Source organism: Channa argus, unplaced genomic scaffold (genome assembly GCF_033026475.1).
Source record: "Channa argus isolate prfri unplaced genomic scaffold, Channa argus male v1.0 Contig113, whole genome shotgun sequence".
Lineage (NCBI taxonomy): Eukaryota > Metazoa > Chordata > Actinopteri > Anabantiformes > Channidae > Channa > Channa argus.
Window position 1 is genome coordinate 51,302 of NW_027125332.1, and position 20,255 is coordinate 71,556.

Here is a 20,255-nt window from a genome sequence, read left to right on the forward strand (position 1 = left end):
CCTGCTTGCTTGTCAGCTATCCGTGCTTTACCCACTGCTCCTGCACTTTCTGTCTCATTGAACACACCTTATCCAGGTAAGCAGTCTTGGAGAATAGGTGGTTCCCCACCTCTGACGAATGTGGAAGAATGGATCCAATGTGTTTTCCAAGTGTCAGCTGTTGTCCTTAAAAAACAACATTTGTCAGAAGTGGGATTCCAACCCACGCCTCCAGGAGAGACTGCGACCTTAACGCAGCGCCTTAGACCGCTCGGCCATCCTGACAACAGAACAGGCTTGGTTTGGTACTCCAAAAAAAATGCGCAAAGACAGCATTTAGATTAGGCGTAATTATTGTAAATCAAATGTGCAAACTCGTCATCAGCCTATCTCTTTATCAGTTTATTGCTACCCTGGCCATCAGTGATGGATGCGTGAAGTATGGTATGTCTCAGGCAAAAAAGTGCTTGTTGATTAAGCCACTACACACCTGTCAGCTGGTATTGGTGTTCTTCTGCCCTATACTGGCAAGACATCAATTCATAGAGCTTTAACATATACATTCAGTTTTTCAGCAAACTCCAGAAAAGGTACCCAGTATCCAAATATTGCATTAAATTAATTGAACCACGTCATTTGGTAGAGTACTAGAGTCATTGAATGGAGCATAAGAGAAAGAACAGTTGCCAAAGTTGCCTGCATTTATTGCACATTAAAACCTGAGAACAGCAAGCCAGCTTAAAGGTCCAGCTGGTTTTATTCATTCTACACTATAACAGGTCCCACCCTGATTTGAACTCAGATTGCTGGATTCATAGTCCAGAGTGCTTACCTATACACCAGGGAATCTCCAGATGCTGCCAAATGAAGCAAGTGTGCACTGGAAAAGTGAACAGTGTTACACAGACACTAGTTTTAATATATTTCAAATACTAACCCTTATGACAAAAATAAGGAAGCACTTGAAAACTAGGGTAGGGTTATAAAAGAGGAATTGGGGATTGTGTCCGGGATCGCACTTCATGCCCAAAATGTTTTTTTAGCATTATGTGACAGAGATCAGCAAGGATTATTATTTTAAACCATCGTGCAGGCTTGGCGTCATTTCTGTGCCGGTATCAGTTTTTTTGGAATTGTCATGAGTGTTTAGTGCACATAGTATTCTGTTTCTTGAACAAGATGAGCTCCATGACAATGCCACTGTGAGTCTCCCAGTTGGTGGAGTAACCGAGTCATTCATTGGATCGAGGAAAGCTACAACCTGCCAACAGTAGGTCCCACCGAGATTTGAACTCGGATCGCTGGATTCAGAGTCCAGAGTGCTCACCATTACACCATGGAACCTTTCCACATTGCTAGCTTAATGTTGTTGAACAAGTTCTTCCACACAATTTGATTCATTTCATTATTGTCTCCAACTTGACAACTTGGAGATTTGGCTGATCATGTAGCAAACTAAAAAAATGTCAATACGAGGCGGTTTGGGTACATCTAAGCACTGTGTCACTTTTATCTCAGTGTGTGATGTTCATTGCATCTATCCAGATGCAATGTAACTTGTATAACATCAAAATCTATGGATTTGGCCAATAGAGTCAGTCTCAAATGGACTCTCATTAGTGATTATAGGGCATAGATGAAAGACTACCTTTGATACGTAACTAGTGGAGTGCCAAAGCCATGCTCCTTGAGCTACACAGCCCTGCTTGCTTGTCAGCTATCCGTGCTTTACCCATTGCTCCTGCACTTTCTGTCTGATTGAACACACCTTATCCAGGTAAGCAGTCTTGGAGAATAGGTGGTTCCCTACCTCTGACGAATGTGGAAGAATGGATCCAATGTGTTTTCCAAGTGTCAGCTGTTGTCCTTAAAAAACAACATTTGTCAGAAGTGGGATTCCAACCCACGCCTCCAGGAGAGACTGCGACCTTAACGCAGCGCCTTAGACCGCTCGGCCATCCTGACAACAGAACAGGCTTGGTTTGGTACTCCAAAAAAAATGCGCAAAGACAGCATTTAGATTAGGCGTAATTATTGTAAATCAAAAGTGCAAACTCGTCATCAGCCTATCTCTTTATCAGTTTATTGAAGTTGCAACTGGATTCTGGACTTCCTGACTGGGAGACCCCAGTCAGTCCGGATCGGGAACAACATCTCCAGCACCACCACACTGAGCACTGGAGCCCCTCAGGGCTTTGTGCTCAGCTCTCTGCTGTTCACTCTGCTGACGCACGACTGTGTAGCAATGCACAGCTCAAACCACATAGTCAAGTTTGCTGATGACACGACCGTGGTGGGTCTAATCAGCAAGAACGACGAGTCAGCCTACAGAGAGGAGGTGCAACGTGCAACGATTAACAGCCTGGTGTGGAGCAAACAACCTGTCTCTGAACGTTGACAAAACTAAAGAGATGGTTGTGGACTTCAGGAGAGCACAGGGTGACCATTCTCCATTGATCATCGATGGATCCTCAGTGGAGATAGTCAAGAGCACCAAATTCCTTGGTGTTCATCTGGCGGACAACCTCACCTGGTCAGTCAACACCAGCTCCATCACCAAGAAGGCCCAGCAGCGTCTCTACTTCCTGAGAAGGCTGAGGAAAGCCCATCTCCCTCCCCCCATCCTGACCATGTTCTACAGAGGGACCATTGAGAGCATCCTGAGCAGCTGCATCACTGCCTGGTTTGGGAACTGCACCGTCGCGGATCGCAAGACCCTACAGAGGATAGTGAGGACAGCTGAGAAGATCATCGGAGTCTCTCTGCCCTCTATCATGCACATTTACACCACACGCTGCATCCGCAAAGCCAACAGCATTGTGGACGACCCCACACACCCATCACACACACTCTTCACACTCCTGCCATCAGGAAAGAGGTTCCGAAGCATTCGGGCCACCACATCCAGACTATGCAACAGTTTTTTCCCACAAGCCATCAGGCTCCTCAACACACAGAACTGAAATAGAACTTAAACACACTGCAAACCGAACTCAGCACATTCTCATCACTCACTACTCATCTCATTCCACCACCACTTATTTATTATTTATTTACTTTTATCATTCTACATTTACTGCACTACACTGTTTACCTGCTGTTTTTTTTTTTGCACATTCCAATGCAATTGCACTTTTTTTACATGCTGGACATTTAAATGCACTATACCGTTTACATGCTGCTCTTTTTTTTAACACCCCTAGCACACTTAACTGAACTGTACTGTACTGTAAAATAGTATACAGTAGGTTTACTGGTCGGCACTGTCTTGGGTCTTGTGTCTTGTGTCCTGTCCTGTGTTACTTGTGTTGTCTGTCTACACTGTCCGTCTGTACTGTTTTTTCGTCTGCACTGTTTGCACTTGGTTGCACTCGATGCACTTTATTATAGCTTGTGTTGTTTGTAGCACCTTGGTTCTTGGAGAAACGTTATCTCGTTTCTACTGTGTACTGTGTACCACTGTGTATAGTAGAAATGACAATAAAAGCCACTTGACTTGACTTGACTTGACTTGCTACCCTGGCCATCAGTGATGGATGCGTGAAGTATGGTATGTCTCAGGCAAAAAAGAGCTTGTTGATTAAGCCACTACACACCTGTCAGCTGGTATTGGTGTTGTTCTGCCCTTTACTGGCAAGACATCAATTCATAGAGCTTTAACATATACATTCAGTTTTTCAGCAAACTCCAGAAAAGGTAACCAGTATCCAAATATTGCATTATATTAATTGAACCACGTCATTTGGTAGAGTACTAGAGTCAATGAATGGAGCATAAGAGAAAGAACTGTTGCCAAAGTTGCCTGCATTTATTGCACATTAAAACCTGAGAACAGCAAGCCAGCTTAAAGGTCCAGCTGGTTTTATTCATTCTACACTATAACAGGTCCCATCCTGATTTGAACTCAGATTGCTGGATTCATAGTCCAGAGTGCTTACCTATACACCAGGGAATCTCCAGATGCTGCCAAATGAAGCAAGTGTGCACAGGAAAAGTGAACAGTGTTACACAGACACTAGTTTTAATATATTTCAAATACTAACCCTTATGACAAAAATAAGGAAGCACTTGAAAACTAGGGTAGGGTTATAAAAGAGGAATTGGGGATTGTGTCTGGCATCGCACTTCATGCCCAAACTTGAATGGAATGCCCAAAATGTGTTTTTAGCATTATGTGACAGAGATCAGCAAGGATACTTAGCTAAGAGTGTGTTTATTTTAAACCATCGTGCAGGCTTGGCCTCATTTCTGTGCCGGTTTCAGTTTTTTTAGACTTGTCATGAGTGTTTAGTGCACATAGTATTCTGTTTCTGGAACAAGATGAGCTCCATGACAATCCCACTGTGAGTCTCCCAGTTGGTGGAGTAACCGAGTCAATCATTGCATCGAGAAAAGCTACAACCTGCCAACAGTAGGTCCCACCGAGATTTGAACTCGGATCGCTGGATTCAGAGTCCAGAGTGCTCACCATTACACCATGGAACCTTTCCACATTGCTAGCTTTATGTTGTTGAACAGGTTCTTCCACACAATTTGATTCATTTCATTATTGTCTCCAACTTGACAACTTGGAGATTTGGCTGATCATGTAGCAAACTAAAAAAATGTCAATACGGGGCGGTTCGGGTACATCTAAGCACTGTGTCACTTTTATCTCAGTGTGTGATGTTCATTGCATCTATCCAGATGCACTGTAACTTGTATAACATGAAAATCTATGGATTTGGCCAATAGAGTCAGTCTCAAATAGACTCTCATTAGTGATTATAGGGCATAGATGAAAGACTACCTTTGATACGTAACTAGAGGGGTGCCAAAGCCATGCTCCTTGAGCTCCACAGCCCTGCTTGCTTGTCAGCTATCCGTGCTTTACCCACTGCTTCTGCACTTTCTGTCTGATTGAACACACCTTAGGTGATTCCCCACCTCTGACGAATGTGGAAGAATGGATCCAATGTGTTTTCCAAGTGTCAGCTGTTGTCCTTAAAAAACAACATTTGTCAGAAGTGGGATTTGAACCCACGCCTCCAGGAGAGACTGCGACCTTAACGCAGCGCCTTAGACCGCTCGGCCATCCTGACAACAGAACAGGCTTGGTTTGGTACTCCAAAAAAAATGCGCAAAGACAGCATTTAGATTAGGCGTAATTATTGTAAATCAAATGTGCAAACTCGTCATCAGCCTATCTCTTTATCGGTTTATTGCTACCCTGGCCATCAGTGATGGATGCGTGAAGTATGGTATGTCTCAGGCAAAAAAGTGCTTGTTGATTAAGCCACTACACACCTGTCAGCTGGTATTGGTGTTCTTCTGCCCTTTACTGGCAAGACATCAATTCATAGAGCTTTAACATATACATTCAGTTTTTCAGCAAACTCCAGAAAAGGTAACCAGTATCCAAATATTGCATTATATTAATTGAACCACTTCATTTGGTAGAGTACTAAAGTCATTGAATGGAGCATAAGAGAAAGAACTGTTGCCAAAGTTGCCTGCATTTATTGCACATTAAAACCTGAGAACAGCAAGCCAGCTTAAAGGTCCAGCTGGTTTTATTTATTCTACAGTATAACAGGTCCCATCGTGATTTGAACTCAGATTGCTGGATTCATAGTCCAGAGTGCTTACCTATACACCAGGGAATCTCCAGATGCTGCCAAATGAAGCAAGTGTGCACTGGAAAAGTGAACAGTGTTACACAGACACTATTTTTAATATATTTCAAATACTAACCCTTATGACAAAAATAAGGAAGCACTTGAAAACTAGGGTAGGGTTATAAAAGAGGAATTGGGGATTGTGTCTGGGATCGCACTTCATGCCCAAACTTGAATGGAATGCCCAAAATGTGTTTTTAGCATTATGTGACAGAGATCAGCAAGGATACTTAGCTAAGAGTGTGTTTATTTTAAACCATCGTGCAGGTTTGGCCTCATTTCTGTGCCGGTTTCAGTTTTTTTAGACTTGTCATGAGTGTTTAGTGCACATAGTATTCTGTTTCTGGAACAAGATGAGCTCCATGACAATGCCACTGTGAGTCTCCCAGTTGGTGGAGTAACCGAGTCAATCATTGCATCGAGAAAAGCTACAACCTGCCAACAGTAGGTCCCACCGAGATTTGAACTCGGATCGCTGGATTCAGAGTCCAGAGTGCTCACCATTACACCATGGAACCTTTCCACATTGCTAGCTTTATGTTGTTGAACAGGTTCTTCCACACAATTTGATTCATTTCATTATTGTCTCCAACTTGACAACTTGGAGATTTGGCTGATCATGTAGCAAACTAAAAAAATGTCAATACGAGGCAGTTTGGGTACATCTAAGCACTGTGTCACTTTTATCTCAGTGTGTGATGTTCATTGCATCTATCCAGATGCACTGTAACTTGTATAACATGAAAATCTATGGATTTGGCCAATAGAGTCAGTCTCAAATAGACTCTCATTAGTGATTATAGGGCATAGATGAAAGACTACCTTTGATACGTAACTAGAGGGGTGCCAAAGCCATGCTCCTTGAGCTCCACAGCCCTGCTTGCTTGTCAGCTATCCGTGCTTTACCCACTGCTCCTGCACTTTCTGTCTGATTGAACACACCTTATCCAGGTAAGCAGTCTTGGAGAATAGGTGGTTCCCCACCTCTGACGAATGTGGAAGAATGGATCCAATGTGTTTTCCAAGTGTCAACTGTTGTCCTTAAAAAACAACATTTGTCAGAAGTGGGATTTGAACCCACGCCTCCAGGAGAGACTGCGACCTTAACGCAGCGCCTTAGACCGCTCGGCCATCCTGACAACAGAACAGGCTTGGTTTGGTACTCCAAAAAAAATGTGCAAAGACAGCATTTAGATTAGGCGTAATTATTGTAAATCAAATGTGCAAATTCGTCATCAGCCTATCTCTTTATCAGTTTATTGCTACCCTGGCCATCAGTGATGGATGCGTGAAGTATGGTATGTCTCAGGCAAAAAAGAGCTTGTTGATTAAGCCACTACACACCTGTCAGCTGGTATTGGTGTTCTTCTGCCCTTTACTGGCAAGACATCAATTCATAGAGCTTTAACATATACATTCAGTTTTTCAGCAAACTCCAGAAAAGGTAAACAGTATCCAAATATTGCATTAAATTAATTGAACCACGTCATTTGGTAGAGTACTAGAGTCATTGAATGGAGCATAAGAGAAAGAACAGTTGCCAAAGTTGCCTGCATTTATTGCACATTAAAACCTGAGAACAGCAAGCCAGCTTAAAGGTCCAGCTGGTTTTATTCATTCTACACTATAACAGGTCCCACCGTGATTTGAACTCAGATTGCTGGATTCATAGTCCAGAGTGCTTACCTATACACCAGGGAATCTCCAGATGCTGCCAAATGAAGCAAGTGTGCACTGGAAAAGTGAACAGTGTTACACAGACACTAGTTTTAATATATTTCAAATACTAACCCTTATGACAAAAATAAGGAAGCACTTGAAAACTAGGGTAGGGTTATAAAAGAGGAATTGGGGATTGTGTCAGGGATCGCACTTCATGCCCAAACTTGAATGGAATGCCCAAAATGTTTTTTTAGCATTATGTGACAGAGATCAGCAAGGATATTTAGCTAAGAGTGTGTTCATTTTAAACCATCGTGCAGGCTTGGCCTCATTTCTGTGCCGGTATCAGTTTTTTTAGACTTGTCATGAGTGTTTAGTGCACATAGTATTCTGTTTCTGGAACAAGATGAGCTCCATGACAATGCCACTGTGAGTCTCCCAGTTGGTGGAGTAACCGAGTCACTCATTGCATCGAGAAAAGCTACAACCTGCCAACAGTAGGTCCCACCGAGATTTGAACTCGGATCTCTGGATTCAGAGTCCAGAGTGCTCACCATTACACCATGGAACCTTTCCACATTGCTAGCTTAATGTTGTTGAACAGGTTCTTCCACACAATTTGATTCATTTCATTATTGTCTCCAACTTGACAACTTGGAGATTTGGCTGATCATGTAGCAAACTAAAAAAATGTCAATACAAGGCGGTTTGGGTACATCTAAGCACTGTGTCACTTTTATCTCAGTGTGTGATATTCATTGCATCTATCCAGATGCACTGTAACTTGTATAACATCAAAATCTATGGATTTGGCGAATAGAGTCAGTCTCAAATGGACTCTCATTAGTGATTATAGGGCATAGATGAAAGACTACCTTTGATACGTAACTAGAGGGGTGCCAAAGCCATGCTCCTTGAGCTCCACAGCCCTGCTTGCTTGTCAGCTATCCGTGCTTTACCCACTGCTCCTGCACTTTCTGTCTGATTGAACACACCTTATCCAGGTAAGCAGTCTTGGAGAATAGGTGGTTTCCCACCTCTGACGAATGTGGAAGAATGGATCCAATGTGTTTTCCAAGTGTCAGCTGTTATCCTTAAAAAACAACATTTGTCAGAAGTGGGATTCGAACCCACGCCTCCAGGAGAGACTGCGACCTTAACGCAGCGCCTTAGACCGCTCGGCCATCCTGACAACAGAACAGGCTTGGTTTGGTACTCCGAAAAAAATGCGCAAAGACAGCATTTAGATTAGGTGTAATTATTGTAAATCAAATGTGCAAACTCGTCATCAGCCTATCTCTTTATCAGTTTATTGCTACCCTGGCCATCAGTGATGGATGCGTGAAGTATGGTATGTCTCAGGCAAAAAAGAGCTTGTTGATTAAGCCACTACACACCTGTCAGCTGGTATTGGTGTTCTTCTGCCCTTTACTGGCAAGACATTATTTCATAGAGCTTTAACATATACATTCAGTTTTTCAGCAAACTCCAGAAAAGGTAAACAGTATCCAAATATTGCATTATATTAATTGAACCACGGCATTTGGTAGAGTACTAAAGTCATTGAATGGAGCATAAGAGAAATAACTGTTGCCAAAGTTGCCTGCATTTATTGCACATTAAAACCTGAGAACAGCAAGCCAGCTTAAAGGTCCAGCTGGTTTTATTTATTCTACAGTATAACAGGTCCCATCGTGATTTGAACTCAGATTGCTGGATTCATAGTCCAGAGTGCTTACCTATACACCAGGGAATCTCCAGATGCTGCCAAATGAAGCAAGTGTGCACTGGAAAAGTGAACAGTGTTACACAGACACTATTTTTAATATATTTCAAATACTAACCCTTATGACAAAAATAAGGAAGCACTTGAAAACTAGGGTAGGGTTATAAAAGAGGAATTGGGGATTGTGTCTGGGATCGCACTTCATGCCCAAACTTGAATGGAATGCCCAAAATGTGTTTTTAGCATTATGTGACAGAGATCAGCAAGGATACTTAGCTAAGAGTGTGTTTATTTTAAACCATCGTGCAGGCTTGGCCTCATTTCTGTGCCGGTTTCAGTTTTTTTAGACTTGTCATGAGTGTTTAGTGCACATAGTATTCTGTTTCTGGAACAAGATGAGCTCCATGACAATGCCACTGTGAGTCTCCCAGTTGGTGGAGTAACCGAGTCAATCATTGCATCGAGAAAAGCTACAACCTGCCAACAGTAGGTCCCACCGAGATTTGAACTCGGATCGCTGGATTCAGAGTCCAGAGTGCTCACCATTACACCATGGAACCTTTCCACATTGCTAGCTTTATGTTGTTGAACAGGTTCTTCCACACAATTTGATTCATTTCATTATTGTCTCCAACTTGACAACTTGGAGATTTGGCTGATCATGTAGCAAACTAAAAAAATGTCAATACGAGGCAGTTTGGGTACATCTAAGCACTGTGTCACTTTTATCTCAGTGTGTGATGTTCATTGCATCTATCCAGATGCACTGTAACTTGTATAACATGAAAATCTATGGATTTGGCCAATAGAGTCAGTCTCAAATAGACTCTCATTAGTGATTATAGGGCATAGATGAAAGACTACCTTTGATACGTAACTAGAGGGGTGCCAAAGCCATGCTCCTTGAGCTCCACAGCCCTGCTTGCTTGTCAGCTATCCGTGCTTTACCCACTGCTCCTGCACTTTCTGTCTGATTGAACACACCTTATCCAGGTAAGCAGTCTTGGAGAATAGGTGGTTCCCCACCTCTGACGAATGTGGAAGAATGGATCCAATGTGTTTTCCAAGTGTCAACTGTTGTCCTTAAAAAACAACATTTGTCAGAAGTGGGATTTGAACCCACGCCTCCAGGAGAGACTGCGACCTTAACGCAGCGCCTTAGACCGCTCGGCCATCCTGACAACAGAACAGGCTTGGTTTGGTACTCCAAAAAAAATGTGCAAAGACAGCATTTAGATTAGGCGTAATTATTGTAAATCAAATGTGCAAATTCGTCATCAGCCTATCTCTTTATCAGTTTATTGCTACCCTGGCCATCAGTGATGGATGCGTGAAGTATGGTATGTCTCAGGCAAAAAAGAGCTTGTTGATTAAGCCACTACACACCTGTCAGCTGGTATTGGTGTTCTTCTGCCCTTTACTGGCAAGACATCAATTCATAGAGCTTTAACATATACATTCAGTTTTTCAGCAAACTCCAGAAAAGGTAAACAGTATCCAAATATTGCATTAAATTAATTGAACCACGTCATTTGGTAGAGTACTAGAGTCATTGAATGGAGCATAAGAGAAAGAACAGTTGCCAAAGTTGCCTGCATTTATTGCACATTAAAACCTGAGAACAGCAAGCCAGCTTAAAGGTCCAGCTGGTTTTATTCATTCTACACTATAACAGGTCCCACCGTGATTTGAACTCAGATTGCTGGATTCATAGTCCAGAGTGCTTACCTATACACCAGGGAATCTCCAGATGCTGCCAAATGAAGCAAGTGTGCACTGGAAAAGTGAACAGTGTTACACAGACACTAGTTTTAATATATTTCAAATACTAACCCTTATGACAAAAATAAGGAAGCACTTGAAAACTAGGGTAGGGTTATAAAAGAGGAATTGGGGATTGTGTCTGGGATCGCACTTCATGCCCAAACTTGAATGGAATGCCCAAAATGTTTTTTTAGCATTATGTGACAGAGATCAGCAAGGATATTTAGCTAAGAGTGTGTTCATTTTAAACCATCGTGCAGGCTTGGCCTCATTTCTGTGCCGGTATCAGTTTTTTTAGACTTGTCATGAGTGTTTAGTGCACATAGTATTCTGTTTCTGGAACAAGATGAGCTCCATGACAATGCCACTGTGAGTCTCCCAGTTGGTGGAGTAACCGAGTCACTCATTGCATCGAGAAAAGCTACAACCTGCCAACAGTAGGTCCCACCGAGATTTGAACTCGGATCTCTGGATTCAGAGTCCAGAGTGCTCACCATTACACCATGGAACCTTTCCACATTGCTAGCTTAATGTTGTTGAACAGGTTCTTCCACACAATTTGATTCATTTCATTATTGTCTCCAACTTGACAACTTGGAGATTTGGCTGATCATGTAGCAAACTAAAAAAATGTCAATACAAGGCGGTTTGGGTACATCTAAGCACTGTGTCACTTTTATCTCAGTGTGTGATATTCATTGCATCTATCCAGATGCACTGTAACTTGTATAACATCAAAATCTATGGATTTGGCGAATAGAGTCAGTCTCAAATGGACTCTCATTAGTGATTATAGGGCATAGATGAAAGACTACCTTTGATACGTAACTAGAGGGGTGCCAAAGCCATGCTCCTTGAGCTCCACAGCCCTGCTTGCTTGTCAGCTATCCGTGCTTTACCCACTGCTCCTGCACTTTCTGTCTGATTGAACACACCTTATCCAGGTAAGCAGTCTTGGAGAATAGGTGGTTTCCCACCTCTGACGAATGTGGAAGAATGGATCCAATGTGTTTTCCAAGTGTCAGCTGTTATCCTTAAAAAACAACATTTGTCAGAAGTGGGATTCGAACCCACGCCTCCAGGAGAGACTGCGACCTTAACGCAGCGCCTTAGACCGCTCGGCCATCCTGACAACAGAACAGGCTTGGTTTGGTACTCCGAAAAAAATGCGCAAAGACAGCATTTAGATTAGGTGTAATTATTGTAAATCAAATGTGCAAACTCGTCATCAGCCTATCTCTTTATCAGTTTATTGCTACCCTGGCCATCAGTGATGGATGCGTGAAGTATGGTATGTCTCAGGCAAAAAAGAGCTTGTTGATTAAGCCACTACACACCTGTCAGCTGGTATTGGTGTTCTTCTGCCCTTTACTGGCAAGACATTATTTCATAGAGCTTTAACATATACATTCAGTTTTTCAGCAAACTCCAGAAAAGGTAAACAGTATCCAAATATTGCATTATATTAATTGAACCACGGCATTTGGTAGAGTACTAAAGTCATTGAATGGAGCATAAGAGAAATAACTGTTGCCAAAGTTGCCTGCATTTATTGCACATTAAAACCTGAGAACAGCAAGCCAGCTTAAAGGTCCAGCTGGTTTTATTCATTCTACACTATAACAGGTCCCATCGTGATTTGAACTCAGATTGCTGGATTCATAGTCCAGAGTGCTTACCTATACACCAGGGAATCTCCAGATGCTGCCAAATGAAGCAAGTGTGCACTGGAAAAGTGAACAGTGTTACACAGACACTAGTTTTAATATATTTCAAATACTAACCCTTATGACAAAAATAAGGAAGCACTTGAAAACTAGGGTAGGGTTATAAAAGAGGAATTGGGGATTTTGTCTGGGATCGCACTTCATGCCCAAAATGTGTTTTTAGCATTATGTGACAGAATTCAGCAAGGATATTTAGCTAAGAGTGTGTTTATTTTAAACCATTGTGCAGGCTTGGCCTCATTTCTGTGCCGGTATCAGTTTTTTTAGACTTGTCATGAGTGTTTAGTGCACATAGTATTCTGTTTCTGGAACAAGATGAGCTCCATGACAATGCCACTGTGAGTCTCCCAGTTGGTGGAGTAACTGAGTCACTCATTGCATTGAGAAAAGCTACAACCTGCCAACAGTAGGTCCCACCGAGATTTGAACTCGGATCGCTGGATTCAGAGTCCAGAGTGCTCACCATTACACCATGGAACCTTTCCACATTGCTAGCTTAATGTTGTTGAACAGGTTCTTCCACACAATTTGATTCATTTCATTATTGTCTCCAACTTGACAACTTGGAGATTTGGCTGATCATGTAGCAAACTAAAAAAATGTCAATACAAGGCGGTTTGGGTACATCTAAGCACTGTGTCACTTTTATCTCAGTGTCTGATATTCATTGCATCTATCCAGATGCACTGTAACTTGTATAACATCAAAATCTATGGATTTGGCCAATAGAGTCAGTCTCAAATGGACTCTCATTAGTGATTATAGGGCATAGATGAAAGACTACCTTTGATACGTAACTAGAGGGGTGCCAAAGCCATGCTCCTTGAGCTCTACAGCCCTGCTTGCTTGTCAGCTATCCGTGCTTTACCCACTGCTCCTGCACTTTCTGTCTCATTGAACACACCTTATCCAGGTAAGCAGTCTTGGAGAATAGGTGGTTCCCCACCTCTGACGAATGTGGAAGAATGGATCCAATGTGTTTTCCAAGTGTCAGCTGTTGTCCTTAAAAAACAACATTTGTCAGAAGTGGGATTCCAACCCACGCCTCCAGGAGAGACTGCGACCTTAACGCAGCGCCTTAGACCGCTCGGCCATCCTGACAACAGAACAGGCTTGGTTTGGTACTCCAAAAAAAATGCGCAAAGACAGCATTTAGATTAGGCGTAATTATTGTAAATCAAATGTGCAAACTCGTCATCAGCCTATCTCTTTATCAGTTTATTGCTACCCTGGCCATCAGTGATGGATGCGTAAAGTATGGTATGTCTCAGGCAAAAAAGTGCTTGTTGATTAAGCCACTACACACCTGTCAGCTGGTATTGGTGTTCTTCTGCCCTATACTGGCAAGACATCAATTCATAGAGCTTTAACATATACATTCAGTTTTTCAGCAAACTCCAGAAAAGGTACCCAGTATCCAAATATTGCATTAAATTAATTGAACCACGTCATTTGGTAGAGTACTAGAGTCATTGAATGGAGCATAAGAGAAAGAACAGTTGCCAAAGTTGCCTGCATTTATTGCACATTAAAACCTGAGAACAGCAAGCCACCTTAAAGGTCCAGCTGGTTTTATTCATTCTACACTATAACAGGTCCCACCCTGATTTGAACTCAGATTGCTGGATTCATAGTCCAGAGTGCTTACCTATACACCAGGGAATCTCCAGATGCTGCCAAATGAAGCAAGTGTGCACTGGAAAAGTGAACAGTGTTACACAGACACTAGTTTTAATATATTTCAAATACTAACCCTTATGACAAAAATAAGGAAGCACTTGAAAACTAGGGTAGGGTTATAAAAGAGGAATTGGGGATTGTGTCTGGGATCGCACTTCATGCCCAAACTTGAATGGAATGCCCAAAATGTTTTTTTAGCATTATGTGACAGAGATCAGCAAGGATATTTAGCTAAGAGTGTGTTCATTTTAAACCATCGTGCAGGCTTGGCCTCATTTCTGTGCCGGTATCAGTTTTTTTAGACTTGTCATGAGTGTTTAGTGCACATAGTATTCTGTTTCTGGAACAAGATGAGCTCCATGACAATGCCACTGTGAGTCTCCCAGTTGGTGGAGTAACCGAGTCACTCATTGCATCGAGAAAAGCTTCAACCTGCCAACAGTAGGTCCCACCGAGATTTGAACTCGGATCTCTGGATTCAGAGTCCAGAGTGCTCACCATTACACCATGGAACCTTTCCACATTGCTAGCTTAATGTTGTTGAACAGGTTCTTCCACACAATTTGATTCATTTCATTATTGTCTCCAACTTGACAACTTGGAGATTTGGCTGATCATGTAGCAAACTAAAAAAATGTCAATACAAGGCGGTTTGGGTACATCTAAGCACTGTGTCACTTTTATCTCAGTGTGTGATATTCATTGCATCTATCCAGATGCACTGTAACTTGTATAACATCAAAATCTATGGATTTGGCGAATAGAGTCAGTCTCAAATGGACTCTCATTAGTGATTATAGGGCATAGATGAAAGACTACCTTTGATACGTAACTAGAGGGGTGCCAAAGCCATGCTCCTTGAGCTCCACAGCCCTGCTTGCTTGTCAGCTATCCGTGCTTTACCCACTGCTCCTGCACTTTCTGTCTGATTGAACACACCTTATCCAGGTAAGCAGTCTTGGAGAATAGGTGGTTCCCCACCTCTGACGAATGTGGAAGAATGGATCCAATGTGTTTTCCAAGTGTCAGCTGTTATCCTTAAAAAACAACATTTGTCAGAAGTGGGATTCGAACCCACGCCTCCAGGAGAGACTGCGACCTTAACGCAGCGCCTTAGACCGCTCGGCCATCCTGACAACAGAACAGGCTTGGTTTGGTACTCCGAAAAAAATGCGCAAAGACAGCATTTAGATTAGGTGTAATTATTGTAAATCAAATGTGCAAACTCGTCATCAGCCTATCTCTTTATCAGTTTATTGCTACCCTGGCCATCAGTGATGGATGCGTGAAGTATGGTATGTCTCAGGCAAAAAAGAGCTTGTTGATTAAGCCACTACACACCTGTCAGCTGGTATTGGTGTTCTTCTGCCCTTTACTGGCAAGACATTATTTCATAGAGCTTTAACATATACATTCAGTTTTTCAGCAAACTCCAGAAAAGGTAAACAGTATCCAAATATTGCATTATATTAATTGAACCACGGCATTTGGTAGAGTACTAAAGTCATTGAATGGAGCATAAGAGAAATAACTGTTGCCAAAGTTGCCTGCATTTATTGCACATTAAAACCTGAGAACAGCAAGCCAGCTTAAAGGTCCAGCTGGTTTTATTCATTCTACACTATAACAGGTCCCATCGTGATTTGAACTCAGATTGCTGGATTCATAGTCCAGAGTGCTTACCTATACACCAGGGAATCTCCAGATGCTGCCAAATGAAGCAAGTGTGCACTGGAAAAGTGAACAGTGTTACACAGACACTAGTTTTAATATATTTCAAATACTAACCCTTATGACAAAAATAAGGAAGCACTTGAAAACTAGGGTAGGGTTATAAAAGAGGAATTGGGGATTTTGTCTGGGATCGCACTTCATGCCCAAAATGTGTTTTTAGCATTATGTGACAGAATTCAGCAAGGATATTTAGCTAAGAGTGTGTTTATTTTAAACCATTGTGCAGGCTTGGCCTCATTTCTGTGCCGGTATCAGTTTTTTTAGACTTGTCATGAGTGTTTAGTGCACATAGTATTCTGTTTCTGGAACAAGATGAGCTCCATGACAATGCCACTGTGAGTCTCCCAGTTGGTGGAGTAACTGAGTCACTCATTGCATTGAGAAAAGCTACAACCTGCCAACAGTAGGTCCCACCGAGATTTGAACTCGGATCGCTGGATTCAGAGTCCAGAGTGCTCACCATTACACCATGGAACCTTTCCACATTGCTAGCTTAATGTTGTTGAACAGGTTCTTCCACACAATTTGATTCATTTCATTATTGTCTCCAACTTGACAACTTGGAGATTTGGCTGATCATGTAGCAAACTAAAAAAATGTCAATACAAGGCGGTTTGGGTACATCTAAGCACTGTGTCACTTTTATCTCAGTGTCTGATATTCATTGCATCTATCCAGATGCACTGTAACTTGTATAACATCAAAATCTATGGATTTGGCCAATAGAGTCAGTCTCAAATGGACTCTCATTAGTGATTATAGGGCATAGATGAAAGACTACCTTTGATACGTAACTAGAGGGGTGCCAAAGCCATGCTCCTTGAGCTCTACAGCCCTGCTTGCTTGTCAGCTATCCGTGCTTTACCCACTGCTCCTGCACTTTCTGTCTCATTGAACACACCTTATCCAGGTAAGCAGTCTTGGAGAATAGGTGGTTCCCCACCTCTGACGAATGTGGAAGAATGGATCCAATGTGTTTTCCAAGTGTCAGCTGTTGTCCTTAAAAAACAACATTTGTCAGAAGTGGGATTCCAACCCACGCCTCCAGGAGAGACTGCGACCTTAACGCAGCGCCTTAGACCGCTCGGCCATCCTGACAACAGAACAGGCTTGGTTTGGTACTCCAAAAAAAATGCGCAAAGACAGCATTTAGATTAGGCGTAATTATTGTAAATCAAATGTGCAAACTCGTCATCAGCCTATCTCTTTATCAGTTTATTGCTACCCTGGCCATCAGTGATGGATGCGTAAAGTATGGTATGTCTCAGGCAAAAAAGTGCTTGTTGATTAAGCCACTACACACCTGTCAGCTGGTATTGGTGTTCTTCTGCCCTATACTGGCAAGACATCAATTCATAGAGCTTTAACATATACATTCAGTTTTTCAGCAAACTCCAGAAAAGGTACCCAGTATCCAAATATTGCATTAAATTAATTGAACCACGTCATTTGGTAGAGTACTAGAGTCATTGAATGGAGCATAAGAGAAAGAACAGTTGCCAAAGTTGCCTGCATTTATTGCACATTAAAACCTGAGAACAGCAAGCCAGCTTAAAGGTCCAGCTGGTTTTATTCATTCTACACTATAACAGGTCCCACCCTGATTTGAACTCAGATTGCTGGATTCATAGTCCAGAGTGCTTACCTATACACCAGGGAATCTCCAGATGCTGCCAAATGAAGCAAGTGTGCACTGGAAAAGTGAACAGTGTTACACAGACACTAGTTTTAATATATTTCAAATACTAACCCTTATGACAAAAATAAGGAAGCACTTGAAAACTAGGGTAGGGTTATAAAAGAGGAATTGGGGATTGTGTCTGGGATCGCACTTCATGCCCAAAATGTTTTTTTAGCATTATGTGACAGAGATCAGCAAGGATTATTATTTTAAACCATCGTGCAGGCTTGGCGTCATTTCTGTGCCGGTATCAGTTTTTTTGGAATTGTCATGAGTGTTTAGTGCACATAGTATTCTGTTTCTTGAACAAGATGAGCTCCATGACAATGCCACTGTGAGTCTCCCAGTTGGTGGAGTAACCGAGTCATTCATTGGATCGAGGAAAGCTACAACCTGCCAACAGTAGGTCCCACCGAGATTTGAACTCGGATCGCTGGATTCAGAGTCCAGAGTGCTCACCATTACACCATGGAACCTTTCCACATTGCTAGCTTAATGTTGTTGAACAAGTTCTTCCACACAATTTGATTCATTTCATTATTGTCTCCAACTTGACAACTTGGAGATTTGGCTGATCATGTAGCAAACTAAAAAAATGTCAATACGAGGCGGTTTGGGTACATCTAAGCACTGTGTCACTTTTATCTCAGTGTGTGATGTTCATTGCATCTATCCAGATGCAATGTAACTTGTATAACATCAAAATCTATGGATTTGGCCAATAGAGTCAGTCTCAAATGGACTCTCATTAGTGATTATAGGGCATAGATGAAAGACTACCTTTGATACGTAACTAGTGGAGTGCCAAAGCCATGCTCCTTGAGCTACACAGCCCTGCTTGCTTGTCAGCTATCCGTGCTTTACCCATTGCTCCTGCACTTTCTGTCTGATTGAACACACCTTATCCAGGTAAGCAGTCTTGGAGAATAGGTGGTTCCCTACCTCTGACGAATGTGGAAGAATGGATCCAATGTGTTTTCCAAGTGTCAGCTGTTGTCCTTAAAAAACAACATTTGTCAGAAGTGGGATTCCAACCCACGCCTCCAGGAGAGACTGCGACCTTAACGCAGCGCCTTAGACCGCTCGGCCATCCTGACAACAGAACAGGCTTGGTTTGGTACTCCAAAAAAAATGCGCAAAGACAGCATTTAGATTAGGCGTAATTATTGTAAATCAAAAGTGCAAACTCGTCATCAGCCTATCTCTTTATCAGTTTATTGAAGTTGCAACTGGATTCTGGACTTCCTGACTGGGAGACCCCAGTCAGTCCGGATCGGGAACAACATCTCCAGCACCACCACACTGAGCACTGGAGCCCCTCAGGGCTTTGTGCTCAGCTCTCTTCTGTTCACTCTGCTGACGCACGACTGTGTAGCAATGCACAGCTCAAACCACATAGTCAAGTTTGCTGATGACACGACCGTGGTGGGTCTAATCAGCAAGAACGACGAGTCAGCCTACAGAGAGGAGGTGCAACGTGCAACGATTAACAGCCTAGTGTGGAGCAAACAACCTGTCTCTGAACGTTGACAAAACTAAAGAGATGGTTGTGGACTTCAGGAGAGCACAGGGTGACCATTCTCCATTGATCATCGATGGATCCTCAGTGGAGATAGTCAAGAGCACCAAATTCCTTGGTGTTCATCTGGCGGACAACCTCACCTGGTCAGTCAACACCAGCTCCATCACTAAGAAGGCCCAGCAGCGTCTCTACTTCCTGAGAAGGCTGAGGAAAGCCCATCTCCCTCCCCCCATCCTGACCATGTTCTACAGAGGGACCATTGAGAGCATCCTGAGCAGCTGCATCACTGCCTGGTTTGGGAACTGCACCGTCGCGGATCGCAAGACCCTACAGAGGATAGTGAGGACAGCTGAGAAGATCATCGGAGTCTCTCTGCCCTCTATCATGCACATTTACACCACACGCTGCATCCGCAAAGCCAACAGCATTGTGGACGACCCCACACACCCATCACACACACTCTTCACACTCCTGCCATCAGGAAAGAGGTTCCGAAGCATTCGGGCCACCACATCCAGACTATGCAACAGTTTTTTCCCACAAGCCATCAGGCTCCTCAACACACAGAACTGAAATAGAACTTAAACACACTGCAAACCGAACTCAGCACATTCTCATCACTCACTACTCATCTCATTCCACCACCACTTATTTATTATTTATTTACTTTTATCATTCTACATTTACTGCACTACACTGTTTACCTGCTGTTTTTTTTTTGCACATTCCAATGCAATTGCACTTTTTTTACATGCTGGACATTTAAATGCACTATACCGTTTACATGCTGCTCTTTTTTTTAACACCCCTAGCACACTTAACTGAACTGTACTGTACTGTAAAATAGTATACAGTAGGTTTACTGGTCGGCACTGTCTTGGGTCTTGTGTCTTGTGTCCTGTCCTGTGTTACTTGTGTTGTCTGTCTACACTGTCCGTCTGTACTGTTTTTTCGTCTGCACTGTTTGCACTTGGTTGCACTCGATGCACTTTATTATAGCTTGTGTTGTTTGTAGCACCTTGGTTCTTGGAGAAACGTTATCTCGTTTCTACTGTGTACTGTGTACCACTGTGTATAGTAGAAATGACAATAAAAGCCACTTGACTTGACTTGACTTGACTTG

At 42.6% G+C, this 20,255-nt stretch overlaps 21 non-coding genes across 21 annotated transcripts; all 21 read right to left on the reverse strand.

The window, feature by feature from the left end:
- Window positions 1-181: 181 nt before the first annotated feature.
- Window positions 182-264, reverse strand: trnal-aag (transfer RNA leucine (anticodon AAG)). The gene has a single exon. It is a non-coding gene; the product is annotated as a tRNA-Leu (tRNA).
- Window positions 265-1,251: 987 nt separating this feature from the next.
- On the reverse strand, window positions 1,252-1,323 carry trnaq-cug (transfer RNA glutamine (anticodon CUG)). The gene has a single exon. It is a non-coding gene; the product is annotated as a tRNA-Gln (tRNA).
- Window positions 1,324-1,861: 538 nt separating this feature from the next.
- trnal-aag (transfer RNA leucine (anticodon AAG)) lies at window positions 1,862-1,944 on the reverse strand. The gene has a single exon. It is a non-coding gene; the product is annotated as a tRNA-Leu (tRNA).
- A 2,448-nt stretch (window positions 1,945-4,392) lies between these two features.
- On the reverse strand, window positions 4,393-4,464 carry trnaq-cug (transfer RNA glutamine (anticodon CUG)). Its single transcript has one exon. It is a non-coding gene; the product is annotated as a tRNA-Gln (tRNA).
- Window positions 4,465-4,977: 513 nt separating this feature from the next.
- trnal-aag (transfer RNA leucine (anticodon AAG)) lies at window positions 4,978-5,060 on the reverse strand. The gene has a single exon. It is a non-coding gene; the product is annotated as a tRNA-Leu (tRNA).
- Window positions 5,061-6,082: 1,022 nt separating this feature from the next.
- On the reverse strand, window positions 6,083-6,154 carry trnaq-cug (transfer RNA glutamine (anticodon CUG)). Its single transcript has one exon. It is a non-coding gene; the product is annotated as a tRNA-Gln (tRNA).
- A 538-nt stretch (window positions 6,155-6,692) lies between these two features.
- Window positions 6,693-6,775, reverse strand: trnal-aag (transfer RNA leucine (anticodon AAG)). Its single transcript has one exon. It is a non-coding gene; the product is annotated as a tRNA-Leu (tRNA).
- A 1,022-nt stretch (window positions 6,776-7,797) lies between these two features.
- On the reverse strand, window positions 7,798-7,869 carry trnaq-cug (transfer RNA glutamine (anticodon CUG)). The gene has a single exon. It is a non-coding gene; the product is annotated as a tRNA-Gln (tRNA).
- A 538-nt stretch (window positions 7,870-8,407) lies between these two features.
- trnal-aag (transfer RNA leucine (anticodon AAG)) lies at window positions 8,408-8,490 on the reverse strand. The gene has a single exon. It is a non-coding gene; the product is annotated as a tRNA-Leu (tRNA).
- A 1,022-nt stretch (window positions 8,491-9,512) lies between these two features.
- trnaq-cug (transfer RNA glutamine (anticodon CUG)) lies at window positions 9,513-9,584 on the reverse strand. Its single transcript has one exon. It is a non-coding gene; the product is annotated as a tRNA-Gln (tRNA).
- Window positions 9,585-10,122: 538 nt separating this feature from the next.
- trnal-aag (transfer RNA leucine (anticodon AAG)) lies at window positions 10,123-10,205 on the reverse strand. Its single transcript has one exon. It is a non-coding gene; the product is annotated as a tRNA-Leu (tRNA).
- Window positions 10,206-11,227: 1,022 nt separating this feature from the next.
- Window positions 11,228-11,299, reverse strand: trnaq-cug (transfer RNA glutamine (anticodon CUG)). Its single transcript has one exon. It is a non-coding gene; the product is annotated as a tRNA-Gln (tRNA).
- Window positions 11,300-11,837: 538 nt separating this feature from the next.
- Window positions 11,838-11,920, reverse strand: trnal-aag (transfer RNA leucine (anticodon AAG)). Its single transcript has one exon. It is a non-coding gene; the product is annotated as a tRNA-Leu (tRNA).
- Window positions 11,921-12,923: 1,003 nt separating this feature from the next.
- Window positions 12,924-12,995, reverse strand: trnaq-cug (transfer RNA glutamine (anticodon CUG)). The gene has a single exon. It is a non-coding gene; the product is annotated as a tRNA-Gln (tRNA).
- A 538-nt stretch (window positions 12,996-13,533) lies between these two features.
- On the reverse strand, window positions 13,534-13,616 carry trnal-aag (transfer RNA leucine (anticodon AAG)). Its single transcript has one exon. It is a non-coding gene; the product is annotated as a tRNA-Leu (tRNA).
- A 1,022-nt stretch (window positions 13,617-14,638) lies between these two features.
- On the reverse strand, window positions 14,639-14,710 carry trnaq-cug (transfer RNA glutamine (anticodon CUG)). The gene has a single exon. It is a non-coding gene; the product is annotated as a tRNA-Gln (tRNA).
- A 538-nt stretch (window positions 14,711-15,248) lies between these two features.
- trnal-aag (transfer RNA leucine (anticodon AAG)) lies at window positions 15,249-15,331 on the reverse strand. Its single transcript has one exon. It is a non-coding gene; the product is annotated as a tRNA-Leu (tRNA).
- A 1,003-nt stretch (window positions 15,332-16,334) lies between these two features.
- Window positions 16,335-16,406, reverse strand: trnaq-cug (transfer RNA glutamine (anticodon CUG)). The gene has a single exon. It is a non-coding gene; the product is annotated as a tRNA-Gln (tRNA).
- Window positions 16,407-16,944: 538 nt separating this feature from the next.
- Window positions 16,945-17,027, reverse strand: trnal-aag (transfer RNA leucine (anticodon AAG)). The gene has a single exon. It is a non-coding gene; the product is annotated as a tRNA-Leu (tRNA).
- Window positions 17,028-18,014: 987 nt separating this feature from the next.
- trnaq-cug (transfer RNA glutamine (anticodon CUG)) lies at window positions 18,015-18,086 on the reverse strand. Its single transcript has one exon. It is a non-coding gene; the product is annotated as a tRNA-Gln (tRNA).
- A 538-nt stretch (window positions 18,087-18,624) lies between these two features.
- Window positions 18,625-18,707, reverse strand: trnal-aag (transfer RNA leucine (anticodon AAG)). Its single transcript has one exon. It is a non-coding gene; the product is annotated as a tRNA-Leu (tRNA).
- Window positions 18,708-20,255: the final 1,548 nt, after the last annotated feature.